At 44.1% G+C, this 23,128-nt stretch overlaps 5 non-coding genes across 5 annotated transcripts; 3 read left to right on the top strand and 2 right to left on the bottom strand.

Moving 5' to 3' along the window:
- Positions 1-9,297: 9,297 nt before the first annotated feature.
- On the top strand, positions 9,298-9,370 carry trnak-cuu (transfer RNA lysine (anticodon CUU)). The gene has a single exon. It is a non-coding gene; the product is annotated as a tRNA-Lys (tRNA).
- Positions 9,371-10,354: 984 nt separating this feature from the next.
- trnae-cuc (transfer RNA glutamic acid (anticodon CUC)) lies at positions 10,355-10,426 on the top strand. Its single transcript has one exon. It is a non-coding gene; the product is annotated as a tRNA-Glu (tRNA).
- Positions 10,427-12,733: 2,307 nt separating this feature from the next.
- Positions 12,734-12,807, bottom strand: trnay-gua (transfer RNA tyrosine (anticodon GUA)). The gene has a single exon. It is a non-coding gene; the product is annotated as a tRNA-Tyr (tRNA).
- A 424-nt stretch (positions 12,808-13,231) lies between these two features.
- Positions 13,232-13,302, bottom strand: trnag-ccc (transfer RNA glycine (anticodon CCC)). Its single transcript has one exon. It is a non-coding gene; the product is annotated as a tRNA-Gly (tRNA).
- Positions 13,303-17,098: 3,796 nt separating this feature from the next.
- Positions 17,099-17,173, top strand: trnav-aac (transfer RNA valine (anticodon AAC)). Its single transcript has one exon. It is a non-coding gene; the product is annotated as a tRNA-Val (tRNA).
- The last annotated feature ends 5,955 nt before the right edge of the window (positions 17,174-23,128 follow it).

Genomic DNA, 23,128 nt, shown 5'->3' on the forward strand with positions numbered 1-23,128 from the left:
TACTGTAAACAACAAAACACCCTCACAAAAACAGAAATAGTTACAGATAGGGAGAGAGAGAGGAGCGTGTTAGCAACAATGTGAGTGATAGAGAGAGACAAATTGGTAGAGAGAGGGAAAGGCACAAAACAAGGAGGACTTGAATTTGAAGAGTTTCTAACAGGTACAGGGAATAAAGCAGACAGAGAGAAAGAGCAAAGACAGAGAGAGGCTCTCACAAAGAGAGGGAGACAGGATAGAGAGTGGAGAAAATGGCGAGGGTGATATACAGGAAATGAGAAAGGGAGACAGAAGAAGACAGGCAGGAGGTTGTTATAAGAGAGGGAAAGGTAGATGAAAGGAAAACAGGAGACAAAAAGTGAGGCAGAGGGAAATAGCCAGACACAGAGCGAAATAGAGACATCGAGGCAGAGAGCGGGACAGAATGGGTAAGAGTGAGACTGAATGAGTATAACGGAAACAACAAAAACAAAAGACCGTGGGGGTGGGGGAAGAGAGAGAGAGAGAGAGAGAGAGGAGACACAGAAGCACAAAAAAGAGGCAGTGAGACATTCTTAATGAGTTTAACGATAAATATCACGTGCGGTTATTGGAATATGAGCCCCCTGATTGAGGCAGTTAATGCTGTCCAATCCAGAAACCCTGCAGACACCTACAATATAGTGTGTCTTGGTGACTGGAACACAGGGTGTGTACACTCAGGGTGTGGACTGGTGGTTTTATCACGAGACTATTAATACAGAAACTCAGTTAATGTTCTGGCACCCGGGTTCCGATCCTGTCACGGCAGATGGTGGAATTTGAATAATATTATCTGGACTTTAGAATCCGCTGGTGAGCATAAAAACATTGTTGATTGTCGGAAAACCCCAAGTGGTTCACCAGTGTCCCAGGGAAGGAAATCTGATGCCCTTCCGTAGTCAGGCTTAATGGTGACTCCAGGGTCACAGCAATGTGGTTGACACTTAATTGCCCTCTGAACATGGGCAACGAGGAGGATGAGGCGTGAAGGCAGATGCCTTGAGTTGATTACAATTAACAATCACTGGTTGCGTCCCTGATGGAAGAGACGATAATCATGATTTTTTCAAAACCCTCCCAGTGGCAGCAAATAATATTCGGTTCTGGAAGCAAAATTATCCTGTCCTGAATAAACTGAAGCAGCAAGTGCTGACGGGGAAACCAAAAGGTCGTTACAGCCTGAATTAGACCCGTATTGGAGTGGCAGAGAACAGCTGACTGTGGAAGATGAAACACGCTTATGGGGTTCGAGAGTCTCATCCTGAACCAGGTTCCCCATCCCACGAACTTTACCATGGCCATCCAGGAGTGGCAAACTGAAGATCCCCCAAGTTACTATGCCTGGTGTCCAGGTATGGATACAGATATTTGCCCGTGGGTCAGTGTTGGCAATATCAACAAGGACAGAACTGTCACCAGTCACTAATCTTCACACTTGGGAACGGCTGGGACGGCCATAGGCGTGGCTGCATATGGACATTGCCAGACCGCTAATGCGGCCTATGCTCCTGATAATGAGAGATGGTGATTCAAAATGGATGACCGCATACAGGGTGAGTTCATCAAACTCGAGGACACGAATGGAGCAACTTCACGCCTCTTTTTGACACCTGGCATCCCACAGGTGTTGGTTTCTGAAAATGGACCACCCTCCATCGGTCAGGAATTTGTGCATTGCATGAATTTGAACAAACTTTGACACGTTAGGACAGTGTCATATTACCCATCATCTAGCGGCCTGGCAGAAAGAGCGGCCCAAACAGGAAAAACAAGTTCAGAAAACCATCCCACTGCCTCCTTGGACACCAAATCATCCAAATTCATCTTCAGTTACAGGACAACACCACCCTCCCAACACCACCACCTCCTGTCTGCAACAAGTGGAATAGCCCAAGCAGAGTTGCTCATGGGAAGATCGCGTAAATTTAAGCCTGATTCGAAAGGTGGGAGTTGACACTCAGTGCCGTTCCCATCAACCGGGAGAAGCACTTGAAGGCAGTCGCTGGGTTATTCGTAAAGAATCACGGCAATGGATCCACGTCATTATGAGGCACGTTCAGGTCCGGAATAGGACCAGTTTCCTATCAAATCTACTTGGGACATACAATCCTATGGGAATGCTTCAATCATCCACAAGCCATCTCGTCCAAGCCATGCAGGAATAATCAATTCCCGGCACACCAGGATCTTTGGAAAGAATGTCAGGCACTGCAGCTCCTGCTCTCCATCTCCGCCAGTGGGATCCTCGGAGTTTGAAGAGGTTTTAGCCTCTCCACCACATTGTCTCCCGATAAAGGGAACTCGGGCCACAACACTCATGTTGGAAGAGACAAGCACAGGTCTGGTGAACACCACCCACTTCCGAGGCTGAGCAGGAGGAACCGGACCCAGCATGGAAACTCCAAAGAAGGATTCCAAGGCCGTCAGCCCTCGGCAGTTACTCAGACCTAGAGGTTAAGGGGTGCAATGACTTCAAACTGGTTCATGAGTTGAATATACACAAGTATAAACTACCGAATTGAGGCCTGTGTAATCTGCCCACACAGGGAGCTCCACGGGGAGTTCCAAGCTGCAGAGAGTGGAACGCTAAGATTTGGGGTAAGTGTGGGAGGAGAGAAGTGGATGGAGTGGAGTTGCTGTGTCCTTTGACCCTTACGATTAGGTCCAGTGCAGACGGGTCTTTCCCAGGCATTACATTGCAGAAAGTGATGTGAGCAGATGGGTTTTTTGAGGCTTTCAGAAGGATTTAAACAAGGTCTCACATAACAGACTACCATGTGAAGTGAAAGTGCATGGGATCACAGATAATGTTTTGAGATGGCTAAAAAGCTGGTTAACAGATAGAAATCGAAGAGTTGGCATTCAGTGTCCAGTGGGGTGTGTCAGGAATCTGTGCACGGACCCAACGGTTCACATTATATATTAATTAATCTGAAAATGGAACTAAATGTATCATTCTCAAATTTGCAGATGATGGAAGGTGGGTGAGAGTGAGTTACTAAAAACATGCAAACATGCTCCAGTGTGGTTTGATCAGGCTCAGTGTGTGGGCATGCGCAAAACAGTTGCAGTAAAATGTGGGCAAGTGTGAGGTTATAACTTTGCAGCAATAACAGGAAGATAGATTATTATTTGAATGGGTGTAAATTGAGAGAGGTGGATACTCAGCAAGATCTTGGTGCCGCATGCATCAGTACCTGTAACTAAGTGTTCATGTACAATAGGCAGTAATGAAGGCCAATGGTATGCTGACCTTCATAGAGAGAAGATTTGAGTACAGGAATAGAGATGTGTTACTGCAGGTGTACAGGACATTGCTGAGGCCACACTTTGAGTATTGTGTGCAATTTTGATGTCCTTATCTGAGGAAGGATGCCCTTGGTATAGAGGGAGAACTGCGACTGTTTACCAGACCTATTCCTGGGATGGCAATCTGTGATACGAAGAGAGATTAAGTCGGTTAGGGCTTAATTCATTGGAGTTTATTAGGGTGAAACATACAATATCGGAACAGGTTTAGACAGGGGAGGTTTAGAAAGAATGTTCCCGATGCTCAGAAAGTTGAGGTCTGCGTCTGAACCTTGTGTAACCCTGAGCCTCACCTGAGTTCGAAGCTTGTTTGAACCTGAGCCGCGTCTCTGTCTGAACCTGTGTAGGTCTGAAACTGGTGTGGGCCCGAGCCTGGTATGAGCCCTGTCGACATGAATACCAGCATTCAATGTGCTTTTCTAACTGCTGATTGAACCTTCAGGTTAACCTTTAGAGAATCTTGGAACAGGGACTCCCAAGTTCCCTTGTGCATCTGAGTTTCTAAGTATTTCCCCGTTTGGAAAACAACTTATGCCTCCATTCCTCTTTCAAAAGTGCATAATCTCACACTTTTCCTCAATGTATTCCATCTGTCATCTCTTTGCCCACTCTCTAACCTGTACATGTCCTTCTGCAGCCCTCCCTCCGCGCCCCCCGCGACTTTCTCAACACTCCCTGTCACTCTATATATCTTTGTATCTTCTGCAACAGCGCCTTCATTTCATTCTTCCAAATCATTAATGTGTATTGTGAAAAGTTGTGTCCCCAGCACCGAACCCTGAGGCACACCAGTAGTCACTGGCTGCCATCTTGAAAACAGATCCCCTCATCCCCACTCTCTGCCTTCTGTCAGCCAGCCAACCCTCTATCCATGCCAAGACCTTCCTCTCATCACCTTTGGCATTTAACTCATTTAAGAGTCTCCAATGCAGCACTTTATCAATGGCCTTCTGGAAATCGAAATAAATCAGCTCAATTGGTTCTCCCTATCTAACTTCCTTGTTACCTGCTCAAAGAACTCTGACAGATTTGTCAGACATGAGCTCCCCTTGACAAAGCCGAAATGACTCAGTCCTATTGTGAAGTTGTATGAATTAAGTTGCGGCAGATAGAAACATTGGTGAACCATTTAGTACACAATAAAGAAAGCTGACTCTGAACAACCTAAGAAATGAAGAAGACCTGGGAAGGTCAAGACCTGATAAGGCTGACTGCGCATAACCTAGGGCTGTATGAGTAAGACAAGATCAGGTCAGGGAGGAAGGAGTCACCGACTTTCTCCTGTTCTATAAAAGTACAGGATTAAAGTATGAATGGTGAGAGGAAGAGTTCTCGGAGGTCAGAAGGTTGTACCATGATTTATGGCACTTCTTATGATGCTTCTATTGATCAAATTCCTGAAGAAGCTCTGGTTATGCAAACTGATAATGATTATGTATAATTACTGAACTGAGTCTTTATGTAAGTGCGGACTTGAGAAGGAATTAGCAAGTCCTAACGACTGCTCTCCAAATTCAAGTTGCTGCCAATAGAGAATGCAGTCTTTCGTAAATAAAGACTCGTTATTTTGTCAGAATTAATTTTGTTGATTCTTTCTGTCACAGTCAAGAAGCAGGAAAGATTTCACTTCAACAATATTTTATCATCTTCTGCCACTTCATCTTTCATAATGAACTCTAAAATCTTGCCAATGACTGAAGTCTGGCAAACCAGCCTATAATTTCCGGTCTTCTGCCTCTCTCCCTTCTTAAACAACTGACTTTCCTGCCTTATGGTACCGTCCTTGCGTCCAGTGATTCCTGAAAGATCACCACCATTGCCTCCACAATTTCCTCAGCTATCTCCTTTAGAACCCTGGGTTGCAGTCCATTTGGTCCAGGTGATTTATCCAACTTCAGACTTTTCAGTTTCCCCTGAATCTTCTCTTTAGTGACGGCCACTACACTCACCTGTGCCCCCCCCCCCCCCCCCCCCGACTCTCCTGGAGCTCTGGCATCTCACTGGTGTCTCGAACCATGAAGACTGATGCAAAGTAACTATTCATTTCCTCTGCCATTTCTGTGTTTCCTATTATTCCTTCTCCAGCCTCATTTTCCGTGGTCCAAGGGTTATTTTTGTCTTTCTCTAACCTTTTATATATTGAAAAAAATCTTCCTATCTTCTTTTATATTACTAACCAGCATACGCTCATTTTTCATCTTCTTCCCCCTTATTCCTTTTTTAGTTGTCCTCTGCTTGCTTTTCAAGGCTTCCCAATCCTCTGGCTTCCCATTAACCCTCGCCACTTCGTAAGCTTTCTCTTTTGTGTTGATGTTGTTGTTGACTTGCCTCGTCAGCCATGGATGGTTCATCCTCCCTGTGACATTGGGAATAATTTCTGTTGTGCCTCCTGAATTTCTGTTGTCCTTCTAAAAACTCCTGCCATTGCTGTTCCACTCTTTTCCCTGCTAGGCTCCCTTTCAAATCAACTCTGGCCAGTTCCTCCCTCATGTCTTTGCAATTACCTTTATTTAATTCTGATACCGTTACAGCTGACTCCAGCTTCTACTCTCAAACTGCAGGGTAAATTCTGTCATATTGTGGTCACTGCTCCCAAAGCGTTCCTTCACTTTAAATTTCCCTGTTCAAGTCTGCCTCATCACACGCCACCAAATCCAGAATTGGCTATTCCCTAGTAGGCTGTATCACAATCTGCTCCAAAAAAAAATGCATAGGCACTCCACAAATTTTCTTGGGATAACTACCTACCTGATTTCCCAAGACCATCAACATAATGATGTCCCCCATGATTATTGTAATATCGCCAGTTTTATATGGCTTTTCTATCTCCTGATTTATTTTCTGCCCACATCCTGACTGCAGCTAGGAGGGGTTTGTATCTAACTCCCTTCAGGGTCTTTTCATCTTTGCGATTCCTCAACTCCACCTACAGAGATTCTTTCCCTTTTGATCCTTTATTGCTTCTTGCTATCGATTTAACTTCATTCCTTACTAACAATGCAACACCATCTCCTTTGCCCACCTGCCTGCGCTTTCGATAGGACAAATATCCTTAGATATTTAGAACCCAACCCTGATCCCCTTGCAGACACGTCTGTGTGATGCCCACAACATCGTACTGGCCGATTTCAATTCGTGCAACAAGCTCATTTACCTTGTTCAGTAAACTGCACGCATTTGGGTACAACACACTCAGTCCTACATTGACCACCTCACTTCTCATACTTGTCACCTTTTTTTAACTCCTGCCAGAGGTTAGATTCCTGCCAGCTACTATAATCTCTGGTTTATTATGTGGGAGGCCAGGGACCGTAAGACCATAAGATATAGGAGCAAAATTAGGCCACTTGCCCATCGAGTCTGCTCCACCATTCAATCATGGTTGTTTTTTTTCCCCCGCTTATACCCAGTCTCCTGCCTTTTCCCCATAACCCCTGGTCCCCTTATTAATCAAGAACCTACCTCCCTCTGTCTTAAAGACACTCAATGGCCTGGCCTCCACAGCCTTCTGTGGCAAAGAGTTCCACAGATTCACCACACTCTGGCTGAAGAAATTCCTCCTCATCTTTGTTATAATGGATTGTCCCTTTAGTCCGAGGTTGTTCCCTCTGGTTCTAGATTTTCCTCCTACTGGAAACACTAGTGGGAGGCCTGGAATCAACAGCTCCTCCACTCATGGAGGGGACAGAGGAGTCGAAATTGGTTACTGACGACGGGCGGGAAGAGGATCAAACGTTGGAGGGTTCATCGAGGCCTCACTCGCCAGAGAGGCTCTTTAAACTGTCTCCAGTCCCCAGGCATCAACTCCCAGCAGAATGTCACTCCCCCTGATCAGGTCTGTGTCAGATGGACATAAGGATCAGGAATCAGCTGTGGGCTGTATTATATTGTAAATATGCTGTGGATTCTCCATCAAGCCTGTATGAAGTGATTAGAGAAAAATGCACAATTGTCTGCAAATGTACTGGGAATGGGGATAGGGGTTTGTTATTTACAGGAGTGGAGTGTTGTATATATGTTGGGGCATTCCTTTCACGGGCCATGTGATCTCAGGTGTGGGGTGAGGTGTGAGGATCCTCCCAGATTGGGCAGTCAATATTTGGAGTGTTGTGTGAACAGATGGAATAAATAGTTGTGTTTCCAGTGTCTCCTTCTCACACTCCCCTCGAGGTGCTGAGTCTCAGTCCCGGTGTCCCAGTGCCTCCTTCTCACACTCTCCTCAAGGTGCTGAGTCTCAGTCCCGGTGTCCCAGTGCCTCCTTCTCACACTCTCCTCAAGGTGCTGAGTCTCAGTCCCGGTGTCCCAGTGCCTCCTTCTCACACTCTCCTCCAGGTGTTAACTCTTTGCCCCGGTGTCCCAGTGTCTCCTTCTCACACTCTCCACCAGGTGCTGAGTCGCTGTCCCGGTGTCCCTGTGTTTCCTTCTCACACTCTCCTCAAGGTGCAGACTATTAGTCCCAGTGTCCGAGTGTGCCCCTCTCACACTCTCCTCAAGGTGCTGACTCTCTGTCCCGGAGTCCCAGAGTTCCCCTTTCACGCTGTCCTCAAGGTGCTGACTGTACGTCCCAAAGTCCCAGTGTCCCCCTCTCACACTTTCCTCAAGGTGCTGAATCTCTATCCCGCTGTCCCACTGTACCCCTTTCACACCCTCCTCAAGCTGCTGACTGTCTGTCACAATGTCCCACTGTCCTCCTCTCACAATCTCCACAAGGTGCTGATTGTCTGTCTCAGTATCCCAGTGTCCCTGTCGCAAACATTTCTCAAGGTGCTGACTGTCCATCTCAGTGTCCCACTGTCCCCCCTCACACTCTCCACAAGGTGCTGACTGTCTGTCCCAGTGTCCCACTGTCCCCCCCACACTCTCCTCAAGGTGCTGACTGTCTGTCCCAGTGTCCCACTGTCCCCCCCCCCTCACACTCTCCACAAGGTGCTGACTGTCTGTCCCAGTGTCCCACTGTCCCCCCCCTCACACTCTCCAGAAGGTGCTGACTGTCTGTCCCAGTGTCCCACTGTCCCCCCTCACACTCTCCACAAGGTGCTGACTGTCTGTCCCAGTGTCCCACTGTCCCCCCCCCTCACACTCTCCTCAAGGTGCTGACTGTCTGTCCCAGTGTCCCACTGTCCCCCCCCTCACACTCTCCAGAAGGTGCTGACTGTCTGTCCCAGTGTCCCACTGTCCCCCCTCACACTCTCCACAAGGTGCTGACTGTCTGTCCCAGTGTCCCACTGTCCCCCCGCCTCACACTCTCCTCAAGGTGCTGACTGTCTGTCCCAGTGTCCCACTGTCCCCCCCCTCACACTCTCCAGAAGGTGCTGACTGTCTGTCCCAGTGTCCCACTGTCCCCCTCCCTCACACTCTCCTCAAGGTGCTGACTGTCCATCTCAGTGTCCCATTGTCCCCCCGCACACCCTCCTCAAGGTGCTGACTGTCTGTCTCAGTGTCCCACTGTCCCCCCGCACACTCTCCTCAAGGTGCTGACTGTCTGTCTCAGTGTCCCACTGTCCCCCCGCACACTCTCCACAAGGTGCTGACTGTCCATCTCACTGTCCCAGTGTCCCCCCTCTCACACTCTTCTCAAGGTGCTGACTGTCTGTCTCAGTGTCCCAGTGTCCCCCTCTCACACTCTTCTCAAGGTGCTGTCTGTCTGTCCCACTGTCCCCCCGCACACTCTCCACAAGGTGCTGACTGTCCATCTCAGTGTCCCAGTGTCCCCCCGCTCACACTCTTCTCAAGGTGCTGACTGTCTGTCCCAGTGTCCCCCTCTCACACTCTGTTTGGGAGAGGTGAAGCTAAGAATTGAAAGGTGTGGATGATGTAATTGATGATTGAGAGGGATGGATAGAAACTTTGGGGATTCTGTCGGTGGGTTCATTGTAAACGTTGAAATCTGAATAAACTGAGACACCAGATGGAAAAGTCATAGTTTCTCCATGCATTTTAGGTTAAGGAAAACAGCATCGTTTATGTGTCCGGCTAGCTCAGTCGGTAGAGCATGAGACTCTTAATGTCACGGTCGTGGGTTTGAGCCCCACGCTGGGCGACGTTGTTTTTAGACTTTGATTCATGCCTAGGTTAATCCCAGATCTCCGTTCCCCCAGAAGTGTCACGGCTCAATCAGAGTTCCTCCCTCCTTTCTACGTTGCTCATCTCACAGTTGTGAATGAAAACTGCCTCCAGATAACTGGAAGGCGGTGCCTTTAGCGCTGAACTCAGCGAGAGGTTTTGTTCTCATTTATTATGAGATTTAAACCCAGATCTGAGGGATTGTGTCAGAGCAAACAACAATCATCTCCATTGTAATTCAATCACTGCAGCCTTCCATCCGATCAAAAGACTATTAGTACTTTCCTCCTCTCCCTCTCTATTTTCCTTGACTCTGTACTTGTCTGTAAACCATTAAATCATCAATTTCTTCCAGTTAGGGTCAATGCTCAGCAACCTGTATCATTCCCTCTCTTTCCCTCCACAGAAGCTGTTGAAACTGATGAATCTTCCAGCATTTTCCGTTTTGAAGTGGGATTTGCAGCAACTACAATTCCTTGTTTTGGATCACAGTGGATCACTTTTCTCTGACTGAACCATAACTGTCTCAATAGTTAAAGGGCTGAGGTTTTAAATAATAAGAGCCCTGAATATGTCACCCTGTCTGACATGAAATGAAACAAAATGAAAATTATTAATTATTTCATAAAATGCTGCTAACACAATATAGATTTCATTGTCAGTATTTGTTGTCCATCCCTATTTCCCACTGAACTTACTATTTTGTTGGGCCATTTCAGAGGGCAGTTTAGACTCAATTACATTGTCATACATTCTCTCTCCAGAGATGCCGTCATGCCTGGTGAGATTTTCCAGCATTTTAAGTTTTTTTTTAAGTTCCGGCATCTGCAGTAATTTGCTGTTGGCTGAAGGAGTCATTCCTGTTCTATCAAAACAATTTTTTTTTCCCTCGACAAGCCGTTCTGGAGAATTTGAAAAATGCTGCAATGTATCGGTCAGATTAAGGTTGCTGCGTGCATCTTCCCTGGTGGTCTAGTGGTTAGGATTCGGCGCTCTCACCGCCGCGGCCCGGGTTCGATTCCCGGTCAGGGAATGTAGATTTTATTGCTGCCGACCAGCACAAGATTTAGGAGGGGCTGGAATTCCTTCCTGATGGAAAACAGGAGCGATCATTGAGTCAGTTTGAACTGCCTGGAGAAACAAAATAAACCGATTGGCCCAATCCCGGCAATTTATATTTACATTCCCCTTGCTGCTTCCTCCTGTCAAAATGAATAATAATACACTCTACTCCACTACATTTCACTGTAGTTCACCACATTCAAAGATCATTCGTAGCCTCTGCCTCTTCTATAGCTTCTTGTGGGAAATCTGCTGAACAACATGAGCTTTTCACAGTTCTGCTGTGATATCTGAGATTTGTATCTCATTGATCATCATTACTGTCTCCATTGCTTCATCCCAGGTCACTGTCACTACAGATATAGTCACACAGTCATTCTATCATCTGCAGTAAATGATATTCCCTTCCTTTGCTTTCAGGTACATTCACCTCCGGAAACTGATTACATGGTGAGTATAATGTTCTGTTTAGCTGACAGTTTATCATCAATCCCGTTCCAGAATGGAGTAGCACCGTGTCAGAGTGGGTGGGAGTTGGTGGCTCCACCAGTTCTGAAACCTCACTGAACCCCCGCGTATTTAGCCCCGCCCTCCCACCCTCCATCGCTCCAACTGATTGATAAATGTCACTATTAAAACTAATGGTGGTGAACTGAAGACGTGGAATCGAGATTAATAAATGGTGTTGGTCTGCGGCCGGGGGTGGGGGTGTGGAGTTTGTGGAGGGTGGAGGTGGAGGGGGGGGGGGGGAGGGAGGCGCTGGGGGCGTGGAGTGATGGGGGGCGGTGCGGAGGGCATGGGAAATTATGATGGATACTGAGATGAGAATGTCCAAGAAATACTAGCCCCAAACTCCCATTGAGTTACATTCAGATTCAGATTAAAGCTCGGAACAGAAAATTGGATTGTCTGCGATTACACTTAATAAAATCCCGTGTCAGCATTCGACAGTGAGATTGGTACAATGAGCTAATAACTCAAATCAGTGCACAGTTAGTCATTTTGAGACTCTCATGCAATTTACAGTGTGTGTTATAGATCAGAGTGAGTTAGAGCTCGAATTGTGCTGAATTAAACATTATAACAAGCAACTACATTTTAAATATACACAGAACGCAATATAGAGGCAGGGTTCGGCTGGATTTCTAAACGGACGAAGGAAAAAAAATGAGCGCCAAGGAATAGAAAAGCCAGCGAAAAGTAGATATGTGTCCAATTATAATGAAATATTATTTGATAATGTCTGGATGAGAGAATAGACAAATCTTTAAATCACTAAAATGCAAGGTTACACGATAATTAGCTTGTAATCGACATGTTCACTAGCCGGAAGGCAAGTATTAAATTCGCTATCCTTGGCCAGATTTCTCTGTGAATGTTACTCACAGAGATATTAACGCCATTGCATTACTAATTGTTCCCTTTCCATGGAAACAGGGAAATAATTATTCCTCAAACCTGCTGCACTAACCGCGTGATTAAAGTGATACAACACCACCATCTGCTGGCGGACCACTGTAACTGCAGGCGCTGGTGCTTGTGAGTCTGCGAACCGGTTACTGAAATATGAATATTGAACGATATTGTCCGAGATTGGAGTTTATAGAAGGCTTTCGGCTGGCGTATTCGTCCTTTTTATAACCAGACACCGCAGATAAATCGTGTTCTTCATTTCCCATTGGGAGATAATGTCTGGAGATTGAAGTTGGGATTATTTGAAACTTCAAATTGTACATTCGAAGCAGTTTTCAGACGGTAATCAAATTCAGAATCTTAGTGGGTAAACATTGCTGCCCTCTGCAATTCGTTTGTCAGACATTTTCACGGTTTAGTCTTAAAAAAGGCACAACGAATCAGACATTTACAGGGAGGCACACACACACACACACACACACATACACCCACACCCACCCACACACACCCACACACACATACCCACACCCACCCACACCCACCCACACCCACCCACACACACACACACACACACACACACACACACACACAGGTATTGGAGCCTACAGAGAAACAGGGGGGCATACACAGATTCAGGGACACATATTAGGGGCACACTAGATTCAGATACACCAAGATTCAGGAGCAGACATATAGAGATCCTCGTAACTCGAAAGATACAAGGGCACACACAGAATCAAAGGTATATACAATGCCTCAGCTTGTACACTACCAAATTTTCTCTCGTAGTTCCAAACTTTTCAATGAGTTGAAGCAGGCAATTGTTTACCCGTGAATGCTGATAGTGAGAAAAATAGCAAAAAACCGTCCCTGGGTGGTCTTGAACCACCAACTTTTCGGTTTACAGCCGAAAGCGCTGACCAATTGCGCCACAGAGACAGCAGTAATTGAATATATTCTAAACTAGTGTGTCAGTGACCACAATTCTATTTCTGAAAACCTGTTCCAGAACTGCAGCATGACCGCACTGTTTACAATTCTATACAAGTCTCTTTAGTTCCGTTGATCCTGCAGCACTGCTGTAGTGTTTTTCTCCGATGAACGGACAGGTAAAATGAATCCATGTCTCTTATCACAGGCAGGAATTCAACGGGAGGGAAGGGAACTAACCACCAGTCGCCCAACGATCCAATACTTTCCACTCAATCATCAATAACACCATTCACAACTGCACCTCCTTCCGAAAATAGTGACCTATTTCCCTCAGGATTTACTTCCAAGACTTAATATTTCCCTTGTTTTCCCCCAATATTGGCAGGAGATTCGATTCAATATACAGAGTGAACGGAGAAAGAAGAAGCTTTGCATTGGCCGGGAATCGGACCCGGGCCTCCCGTGTGGGAAGCGAGAATTCTACCACTGAACTACCAATGCTGCTCTTGCTAGTACCATGCCCAACTGCTCTCTCTTCCTTCACACTCAGCAGCATTGTAATTTCCTTACTTTGTCCTTTCATTCCCCAAATGCCCACAAATGCTCTCACTCAAATCTCACACGTGACATCGCACAAGCCTCTCTTGCTGTTCAACACCTTCCTTTCATTCACAACCGCATCTCAAACTTTCATCCTTCCTCCAAAACACAAGCACTCTGCAACAATCCCCCTCTCACACCGCCTCATTCTCCCAAATTTGCCTCTGCTTTCACCACATCAGTCTAAACACGCTTAAAACTTGTTCAAATTATTTGCACACTGTCTCTTACACTAAACTCATATCAATAGAATACGCATCATGCCATTCTGCAAAAGCTTTAAGTTGCAACATTTCTTCAAAGCTGGTACCCAGTGTGACACCAGGCCAAACTTCCACTGTCAACACTTGATGACACCTATATAGGGTTACAAGTTAGCTCGGAATGAGTTAAAAAAAAGGGCTTAGGAGAGATAGGAGGAGGCATGAGAAGTCCTTCGCAAGTCGGATAAAGGAAAACCCAAAAGCTTTTTACTTTTACGTTAAAAAATGCATTCAATCTTCATATATCGAGGCCAGTCTGCGACATCTGAAAGCGCTGAATCCTAACCACGAGACCCCCAGGATCCCATCTACCTGATTCTCCCAGATACTGATTAGAGGAATGTACACAGCGCCAATTGTCCGCACTCACACACTCCTTCCTGTCTGTTAAGATTTGAAATTGTTTATATTTTTTCCATTGGCTTCCAGTGTGATGAAAGCAGAGCTGTGAAAAGCTGATGTTGTTCAGTCGATTTACTGCAGTAAGGTTTATGTCAGTTCGATGCAAACATTGGTGTTTGAATGTGGTCAATTACAGTGAAATTTAATGCAGTGGACGGTAGCCTACTCATTTTTACAGGAGGAACCAGCAAGGAAAATATAAATATGAATTGTGCAACGGGACTGATATTTCTCCCTGCTGTTCAAATTGGCACAAGTATTGTTCTACGATTCTCAGGTGCCGCCCACCTGTTGGGTTCTGTGGTGTAATGGTGAGCACCCTGGACTCTGAATCCAGCCATCTGAGTTCAAATATCGGCAGAGCTATGTTTTAATTTGCAAATACAGATGACGGATTGGCCGAAGGGCATTTCATTTAAATTTATCACCAAATCCGAATCGAGACGAGAATTTGACAGCCCGTTGAAGTGCTGTTACTCAATTCAACGGCGATTCGGGTTGATAGGAAATGAATGAAGACATCTCAATAATGGACCTTTCCCTCACAAGTAAACACAAACTTTTTGACAATGTTTCTGCCTGAAACTTTCGAAACGTCGAGCTAATATGTAACAATTATCCCACCGTTTCGATGTCGGCCCGTAGCGCAATGGGTAACGCGTCTGACTATGGATTCAGGAGACTCCAGGGTAGTACTCCCTGTTGGCTCAGTGCAACTCTGTAAAAGATGTTCACAAATTCTTTGTTACTTTCGATGAAAAAGGTATTTAATAGGTTCATACTTTTTCAGGCAAATGCTGACAAGCATATTTTCAGCTTCTCTGGAGAAGGTAATGTTAGGAGATTGCTAATGAACAGCAACCGACTATTTTAAGACATTTTTTCGGGAAAAAAAGAATCATTTAATAAGATTAGGATATTAAATAAATGCTAACCTCAAATACATTTTCGGCAAAATTCAACATGTCTCAGAGAATTTACACAATTTTATCATTTTTTTTCATAAAATTTAGCATTTCTGATTTTGGAGAAAGCATTTCAAGCTGAGGTCAGTGCAAAGATAATATGACTGTAACATCGAGGTTCTGATAATATTCAGCACCAAACTGGAATCATACAGACTTCCTTCACCCTACCATGTTTCAGATGTTGATTAACTATGTTAGTCTGCACCTAAACCTATTAAAATGTCTTGTAGTTTGGATGACTTGCTGATATGTGCAGGTGTCAAAATAGGAAAGTTTCTTTCCTGGCAATGCATCAAACAATTTATCATTTCTTATTTGACACAAAGCATTTGAGGCCGAGGCCAGAGCGAAGATACTATGGGTGTAACATCGAGATTCAGATAATGTTCAGCAACAAAATGCTCCGGCCGATGAAGGCATGCTTTAAGGTGCGAGGGGCAAGGTTTAAAGGAGATGGACATGGCAGATTTTTTGCACGGAGAGTAGTGGGTTCCTGGAACTCGCGGCCGGGGAGAGATAGTAGAAGCGGATGCAGTTGTGACTTTTAAGTCACTTAACAAATACATAAATAGAATGGGAATAGAGGGATATGGTCCCGGAAGTATAGGGGGTTTTAGTTAAGTCGGACAGCATGGTCAGTGAAGGTTTGAAGGGCCGAAGGGCATGTCCCTGTGCCGTAATTTTCTCTGTTCTTTTTATTGCCATTTTTCTTTACCCAAAACTGAGCTTCAGACCCTGTAGCTCTATATTTAACCACTCCACTTCTAACATCTTCTCCAGTCACACAATCCTGTGAGATGTCCATATTGATCTTATTGTAGCATCATGAGCGTTCCACATGCAACATGACTTGTATCTATAAATTCTCACCTTGAACATTGCAATTGAAATTTCAAGGCGAGCAGAGACTTTTGAGCAGAATGGTCCAGATTCCCATCCCTTTTAATGTGAACAAGTTGTTTCTGATTTCCCTACAGAGCTTGTCTATTAAACAATAACTGAACACAAAGGGGTGAATGTGAGAAGCTGAAGTTTCCAGTTGACGAGGTTCCCAGTGTCTCTGAGCAGCTGAACTGGGGAAGCCTTGGGGCAGAGACTGCGCTGCTGCTATTTCCCTTCCTGACCACCAGAGGTCGCTGTAACTCGACCGGACGCTGCTCTTCCCAGTAAAACCACTTGCCCACTCCTGCCCGGCCGCTGCTCGTTGGCGGAACATCCGGGTCATGTAGAGAGGCGGGGCCAGCCGCCATGTTGCCGTGACGTCACCTTCAGTCCCTCCTCCCGCCGAGGAAAAAGCGACGGTTCAGAAATGCAGAAAGTGAGAGAAATTCCCACCCGGAAATCCCGCCCGGAGCGGAATTAAAATTAAATAAAATACATATTTTTATAAAGAGGCAGGTGGCGGAACCGCGCATGTGCTGCAGTATTTTCCCAGAGCGCACCGCGCTGGAGTGATTGAAAAATAGACGCAATAAAAAGAATGTTCCCGAAAGGAGAAGGAACCGAAAGTCTGACGGGTGAGGATGTGAATAATAATCATCAAGATTCAACATACTAAAAGATTAAAATGTAACTGCCTGGGCGCATGTGCAGGAAGGGAATTTCCCCAGAGTGCACTGAAACTAAATATTGAAACATATACAGAGTACAATTGTACAATGAGCGTTGACAAGATGTCATCTGGACTCGAAATGTCAGCCCCTTTCACTCCTTATAGTTGTTGCCAGTCCTTGTGAGACTTGCCAGAATTTTCCCTTTTCGTTTCCGATTCCAGCATCCGCAGTAATTTGCTTTTATTACTGAGTATAATGGATTGAGATTATTCGAAGGAAGATGGAAATGACGCATTAATGAATGAGCAGAAATCATTGCTCCTTTCGATATTTTCGAGACTGACACTTTTAAATTTTGATGTTCGGGATAAGGTGTACAATCAGATTGAAAGTAACGGTAATCTTCCTGAATTCAGTGACATGGGCTCTCAGTCGAACCATCGGAACCTGCAGCAACACAGCGCAGTTGAACATTGCAGACAGGCAGATTTGCTGTATAAAATTTCTAGCTGTTTCTGTAGTGTAGTGGTTATCACGTTCGCCTAACACGCGAAAAAGTACCCCGGTTCGAAACCGGGCAAAAACTTTCAGTCAAATTTTAGCTTTCTGATGTCTGCTATGGAGCATTCCTTAATTTGAATTTGTTGTTCAACATTATCCGAACCTCGATGTTAAAGGCATGTTTTCATTGCTCTGATATCACTCTCAAATGTCTGCTGGAAAATGATAAACTCCTTTTTGACGCACTGACAGGAAAGTTCGATTTTGACACCGAGCACTTATTCCCATCCTGTTCAGTCTCCAACAGAATTTAATGGGTTTCCAGCTGCAGACTCATATGGTTAATCACCATCTGAAATATCTGATAGTACTGTGTGCTCAAAAAGACAGATACAAGTGATACTGTAAGTGAACTTGTGGAAATGGCGGACATTTCACAGAATAATCTTTTTAATGGCTTTTCATCACTAAGAAACAGGAAAAGCCACTCAGACAGATGAGGGAATCGATGCTCAGTGCGGATCTACTGGACTTTCCTGTCAAGGGCCGGATTTTATGCGCCTGAATGTTTCACACCCATAGTGAAAAAAGCTCAAGTGTGAACAACAGATAGTTCTTGATTCCCCTCCATTTAAATCTAGTTGACTTTGTGTAAAAGCTGACGACAGCCAATCTGAAAATTGTGATGTGTATTACCCGGAGATTTGATTCGTTTTGTTGGTCAGTTATGTTTTCAATTCAGTGATGATCAATATCCCTTGAAAGTTATTTGCTTTTGTTTGAAACTGACTGTGGTCAATTTCAAAATAAGTACCATGGGATGTGTATTTCCCAGTGATTCGCTTTCTTTTGTCGGTTAGTCATGCTTGCAATTCAATGCTGTCTATTTCAAAGATATTCAGTCCAGAATGAGGGCATTTCGTGTCAAATAAATGTATTGAAGTTAAAGGTTGAATCAAAGAACCGGGAAGGTGCAATGTAATTCGATGGGATTTTTATTCTCCGCCCATTTTCATATCGGCAAATTGACACGTTGTGCAAAAGGAGGCCACGATGTTCGGTACGTGATCAGAGAGCGCTCTCCCGTGGACAGCACAGCATTGGAAACAGACGCAGAACCAAGACCCGAGATATCTGCACTCAGAGACACATCCAATACAGGCACAAGACTGGACAACAGGAAACTTCCACTCAACATCCACACTGTTAGCACCTCTTAAAGTTTTGAAGGTTTCAGTCAATTTGCCTCTTACTCTTCTGAATTCTTGTGGGCACAAACCTGACATCACCATCCTTTCCTCATAGGATAACCCGCTCATATCTGGCAATAGTTCAATGAAACTCCTCTGAACTTTTTCTAACGCATTAACATCTTTCTTAAGAAAAGGAGGCAAGTAGTGTGCACAATATTCGAGATATGCCCAATGCCCTCGCTAATGCCAACATTTCCGATCTATCTTTGTATGTCAGCACATTTAGCATTCATATCTTCACTCTCTTCATCACTGCAGGAATCATCCCAATTGTGTGTTTCTTGACCAATTCAGCCCGAGTGTATTTGTTCAGGTCAAATCCAGTTTAAATAACTTGTTTGAGTTTTATGCTGTGTGACATAGATTGTTTGTGAGGATATTTCTCTGAATGGACGTTCAAAAGTCATGTGATACTGTGCTGCACCACAGTCTTATTCAATGGCAGAAGCATCTTGACACAGAGGGCGCGGGTTGAAGTAAATTGGTGGAAGAAACATGGAGACATCACCAAAAACATTGTCAGACAGTGAGTGATCCAGATCTGGAATGTGCTGTTTGAGAGTGTGGTGCAGGCAGAGCCAATTAATGGTTTCAAAATGGAATTGCATATGGTCTGAAAATGAACAAAATGCTAGACTGTGGGGTACAGAGTGTTATTGGATGAATTGCCCCTTTCGAGGGCCAAAACATACGTGAAGCTTCAAAATGCCTTCTTCTCTGCTGTACGTACTTTAGCAATGTTGAAAGGGAGATAGTGGCAATATTTCTGGGAGAGTAATTCCGAAGTAGGCAAATTTCTCAATGTATATACTCAAATCCCCTTACAAAAGGTTTTAAAATGCAATTACAATTTTGAATTTAAAGTTCGTTTCTGTAATTGCAGCCAATGCAAGAAATATATCAGATTACCTCATGCCCTGCAGAAAAGGAAACCTTCCATCATTCCCCAGTTTGGTCCAGAGGTGACTGCAGGCGCAAACGTGTTTGGCGATTACGTGCCTTCTATGATGGTCTAGAAAACCAGTTAATTCAGTGTGTTAGCGATTGCCAATATATGTTGGCCTTACCAGCTGGGTATACAGCCCATCAAAGAATAAGAAACAGCAACTGAAATCAGCGTTTCACAACACCTGCAATAGCAAAGCACGTCCAGGAGGTGGCAGTGAAACTGTGCTTTTTGGCACGACACGATACAGATGATCATCTCAGTTATTTCTGTAATAGACTCAGTCTCTGTCCATCCGAAACGTGACCCCGTTTATATGACACTAAATCATTTTTCTGATTATATGATAATAATTCTCAGCTGATTTTGTACTCAACAAAATCCCAGTTGTTACTGCACTGCACCAAGCCTCATTTGACATTACACCGTTCATTCTGACAGTTATGACAGCACGGAATTAATCCTCGTCTAATGGCATGAAACTCTATATCTCCGTTGTTACTTCACTGGACCCTCTCTCTCCTGATAATGTACCAGGATATGTTACTGTTTGCATTACACGAGGCTCCGTCTCAGTTATTACATTGCTGAAACCTGCCACATATAAAGAAACATTGACAATATCTCAATCACTGCTGCACTAGTCCACCTCCCTGTTTATACCGAATAATATTCTGTCTCTAATTATTATTCTGTTTCATGATTTATTTATTTCTGCAATTGCCCCTGTCAAAGTTTATATCAATCTAAAGGTTTGGTTTGAAATTACTGCATCGGCTTTGTCTCAGTTTATATTATACAATGACCAGAATCTGACAAAATTACATTGGGAGACAGTTCTATTGCGCCAGCTGCTCTCTCCTTTTTCAATGTGCCAAACCATACCTCTGCTCATTTTACACATTATCCTTTCTCAATTATTGCTTTATTCTGCAATGCCTCACTTTTTATTCCACTGGGTCACATCTCTGTTTATATCACACTCGATCATGTCCCTATTTTCTGTTAGCGCTGATACGCTGGAACCAGTCTCAGTTTAAATTACAGCGCACATCGACCCTGCTTATATTAGAATAGACCTTGTCTTTGTCAAAACTAAGTATGTCATGTCTCTATTTAGATGAGAAAACACCACGCTGGTTAGTAATATGCTGTGTACACTCTCTCAGTAATGACTGAACTGGGCCCAGTCTGTATTCTTATTAGTACAGTTGCTGTATCGATACCTGCTGCATTCGGCTCTATCTCTGTATTACTGCACAAAACCCATCCCTCGTTTATATTACAACAGATAGCATTAGTTGGATTGGCCACGCAAAATTGCCCGTTATTTTCCCTTAGGAGTATGTAGATTAGCCATGGTAAATGTGTGGGGCTAACGGGGATAGGGCAGAGGGGAGGACCTGGGGTAGGACGCAGACTCGGTGGGCCAGATGGCCTTTCTTCTGAACTGTAGGAATTCTACGGTTCTATGTCTAAGAAATATCATAGACATTTGTGTGCTTGTGTATTTTATATATTGTATTTTCTAATAACCCCCTTCAGAGAAATGATCTCTTTTAGCAATTCCCCTTCAGTTTTCCCAGTGATAACCTTCAGCCCATCACTGCCTTCCATAAATACATGAAAACAGCAAACAGTTCATGTGTTTCAACTGAAGGTCATTTAAGTTGTAAGTATTTATTGACAACCATTCGGTTGTGTGCTCTTGCATACAAAATGATTTCAGCCTCACTATTTTGTTCCCGGCGTTGACTTATCTGTCTTTAGGGATCTGTTGGAAAATGAATAAATCGCATCTTGAATGACGAGGAGATTATGAAAATTGATCTTCTCAGAGCCTCACTGAAGTTCCTGATATAGGACTCAATTGCGTGCTGATTTGTGAAAATGATGGTGAAAATGACCCTGGATATATAGCCGACAGGACATAATTATACCTCTAATTCTCAGACTTCTTATTCCTATTAATGCTAAGGATTGAAACATCTGCTGCTCTCCTGAGAAGGATCAATATTTTTATTTAACCGTTATCTTCATCAATTCCATGGTAACTATCCCAAATATTTTCTACTGTGTATGGGTTATACAATCTCGGTAATACGATGACTCAGGATCAGGTGTATCATAAGGGTGGCCAGACCTTATGTGATATAAACAGTGATGTTGCCTGGTGAACATGGACTGCAGCGATTCAAGATAGCAGCTCATCACAACTTTGTCAGGGGCAATTAGAGAAGGGCAACAGGTGTCAGTGCTCCCCACATCCTATAAATGATTAAAAATTCTGCAGTAACAACAGAGACAGAATCGAATCTAATATAGACAGATATTCTTGCACAATTATGACATAAACTGACCAAGAGAGTCATGTAAAGCAATGTATGGGATCTCTAGAGAGACAGAGCATGATATCATATTTAAATAAACATTTCTTGTGCGTTTGATAATTCTGGAAAAAGTAATTTGTTCAATAATAATCGACAGGTGTCCAATGAAGGAAATCAGATCCAGGTTCTAATTCACAACTGATTGGGTAACGCTTTCCAAAAACAATCATAGGGAATTAGAACATTATAATTTGAATGACTAGCTTCAGTGTAGCACTAACAGAGACAGCTGGGCCCGGAGCCAGACTGGGACCTGATATAAAAATAGCAATTATTTCTTGGGCCTTAGCCCGGGTGTCGTTTTCATGACGAGTGACACAGGGATTTGTGTGGCAAACACGGATTGGAAACCCTATGACAACCACAGGAGTGACTGACTCCACCTGATTAAGGGCTGTTATTCCCAAGGTGGGAGTCATGGGAGACTCCATATTTTCCTGTTATCTGAGGCAATAATGGTGAATAATTGTGAATAATCTGGTCCCTCTCATTCTTAGGAATAGTCCTACAGTTACAGACAAAATTAGGACGCGTGAAGACTGAAAAAAAAACTAAATGTGAAAACGTCATCGGAGGCAAAAAGAACAGTGCAATAAATGCTAAGGATTGTTGCGCTTTTCCTAAACAAGTTCGATCCAATGCTAATTTGTTCAAAGTCACGGCTTGTATATAGAATTGAATAATTGAATTTCGGAATAGTCCACCTCACCGCCCCCCACAACACTCCGCCTACACGCACGCACACACACACACATACACAGACACACACACACAAGTGCTGTCAAAAGATAAGAGTACCACAAGATGAAAGCTGTATGAATATTGCATTTTATTCAGGCTCAATGAAGGACGGGGGGAGATACAGAATCGATGCTAGGACAATGATATCTAAGGGCCATTAAAATGGACCTATTCTCGAAAATCCTTCAAATTTTAACTCTATGAAGGATATATCGAATTAGTTTTCCAAAGTTACTATGAAATCTAATTCCATCAGTCTTTCAAGTTCTTTATTCCAGTTCATAACAACTGTTGTGTCAAGGCGAACAATTAAAATTCTCTCGTCCTGTTCAATAAAATAAATCTCTGCCCATTGGTTACCGACTGTCCTTCGAGTAGAGATATTCTCTCTGTAATTACCCCACTCACAACTTCAAGATTTTGAACTCGAATTAAAGTGTTCAAATGATTGCCAAGGGAATAGAGAGAGACAACGGGAGATTTGGGAGAAAGGAGAACAGGGTGCTGCCAGATAAAAGCTGGGGGACAAAAATAAATAACAGATGGACAGAAAATGATCAAACAAGGAAAGATAACAGCTATCATTCCCTTCCTTCACGGAATCCAGGGGAGCTCAGTGACTGATCCACTGACCATTCCGATAATGTCCGGGAATGGAAACACTGAACAGATCACACCAGGCTCATTTGTAAATGTCACCGCAATGTGAT

The sequence above is a fragment of the Carcharhinus amblyrhynchos genome, unplaced genomic scaffold (assembly GCF_965287045.1).
Source record: "Carcharhinus amblyrhynchos unplaced genomic scaffold, sCarAmb.v2.hapA scaffold_38, whole genome shotgun sequence".
Lineage (NCBI taxonomy): Eukaryota > Metazoa > Chordata > Chondrichthyes > Carcharhiniformes > Carcharhinidae > Carcharhinus > Carcharhinus amblyrhynchos.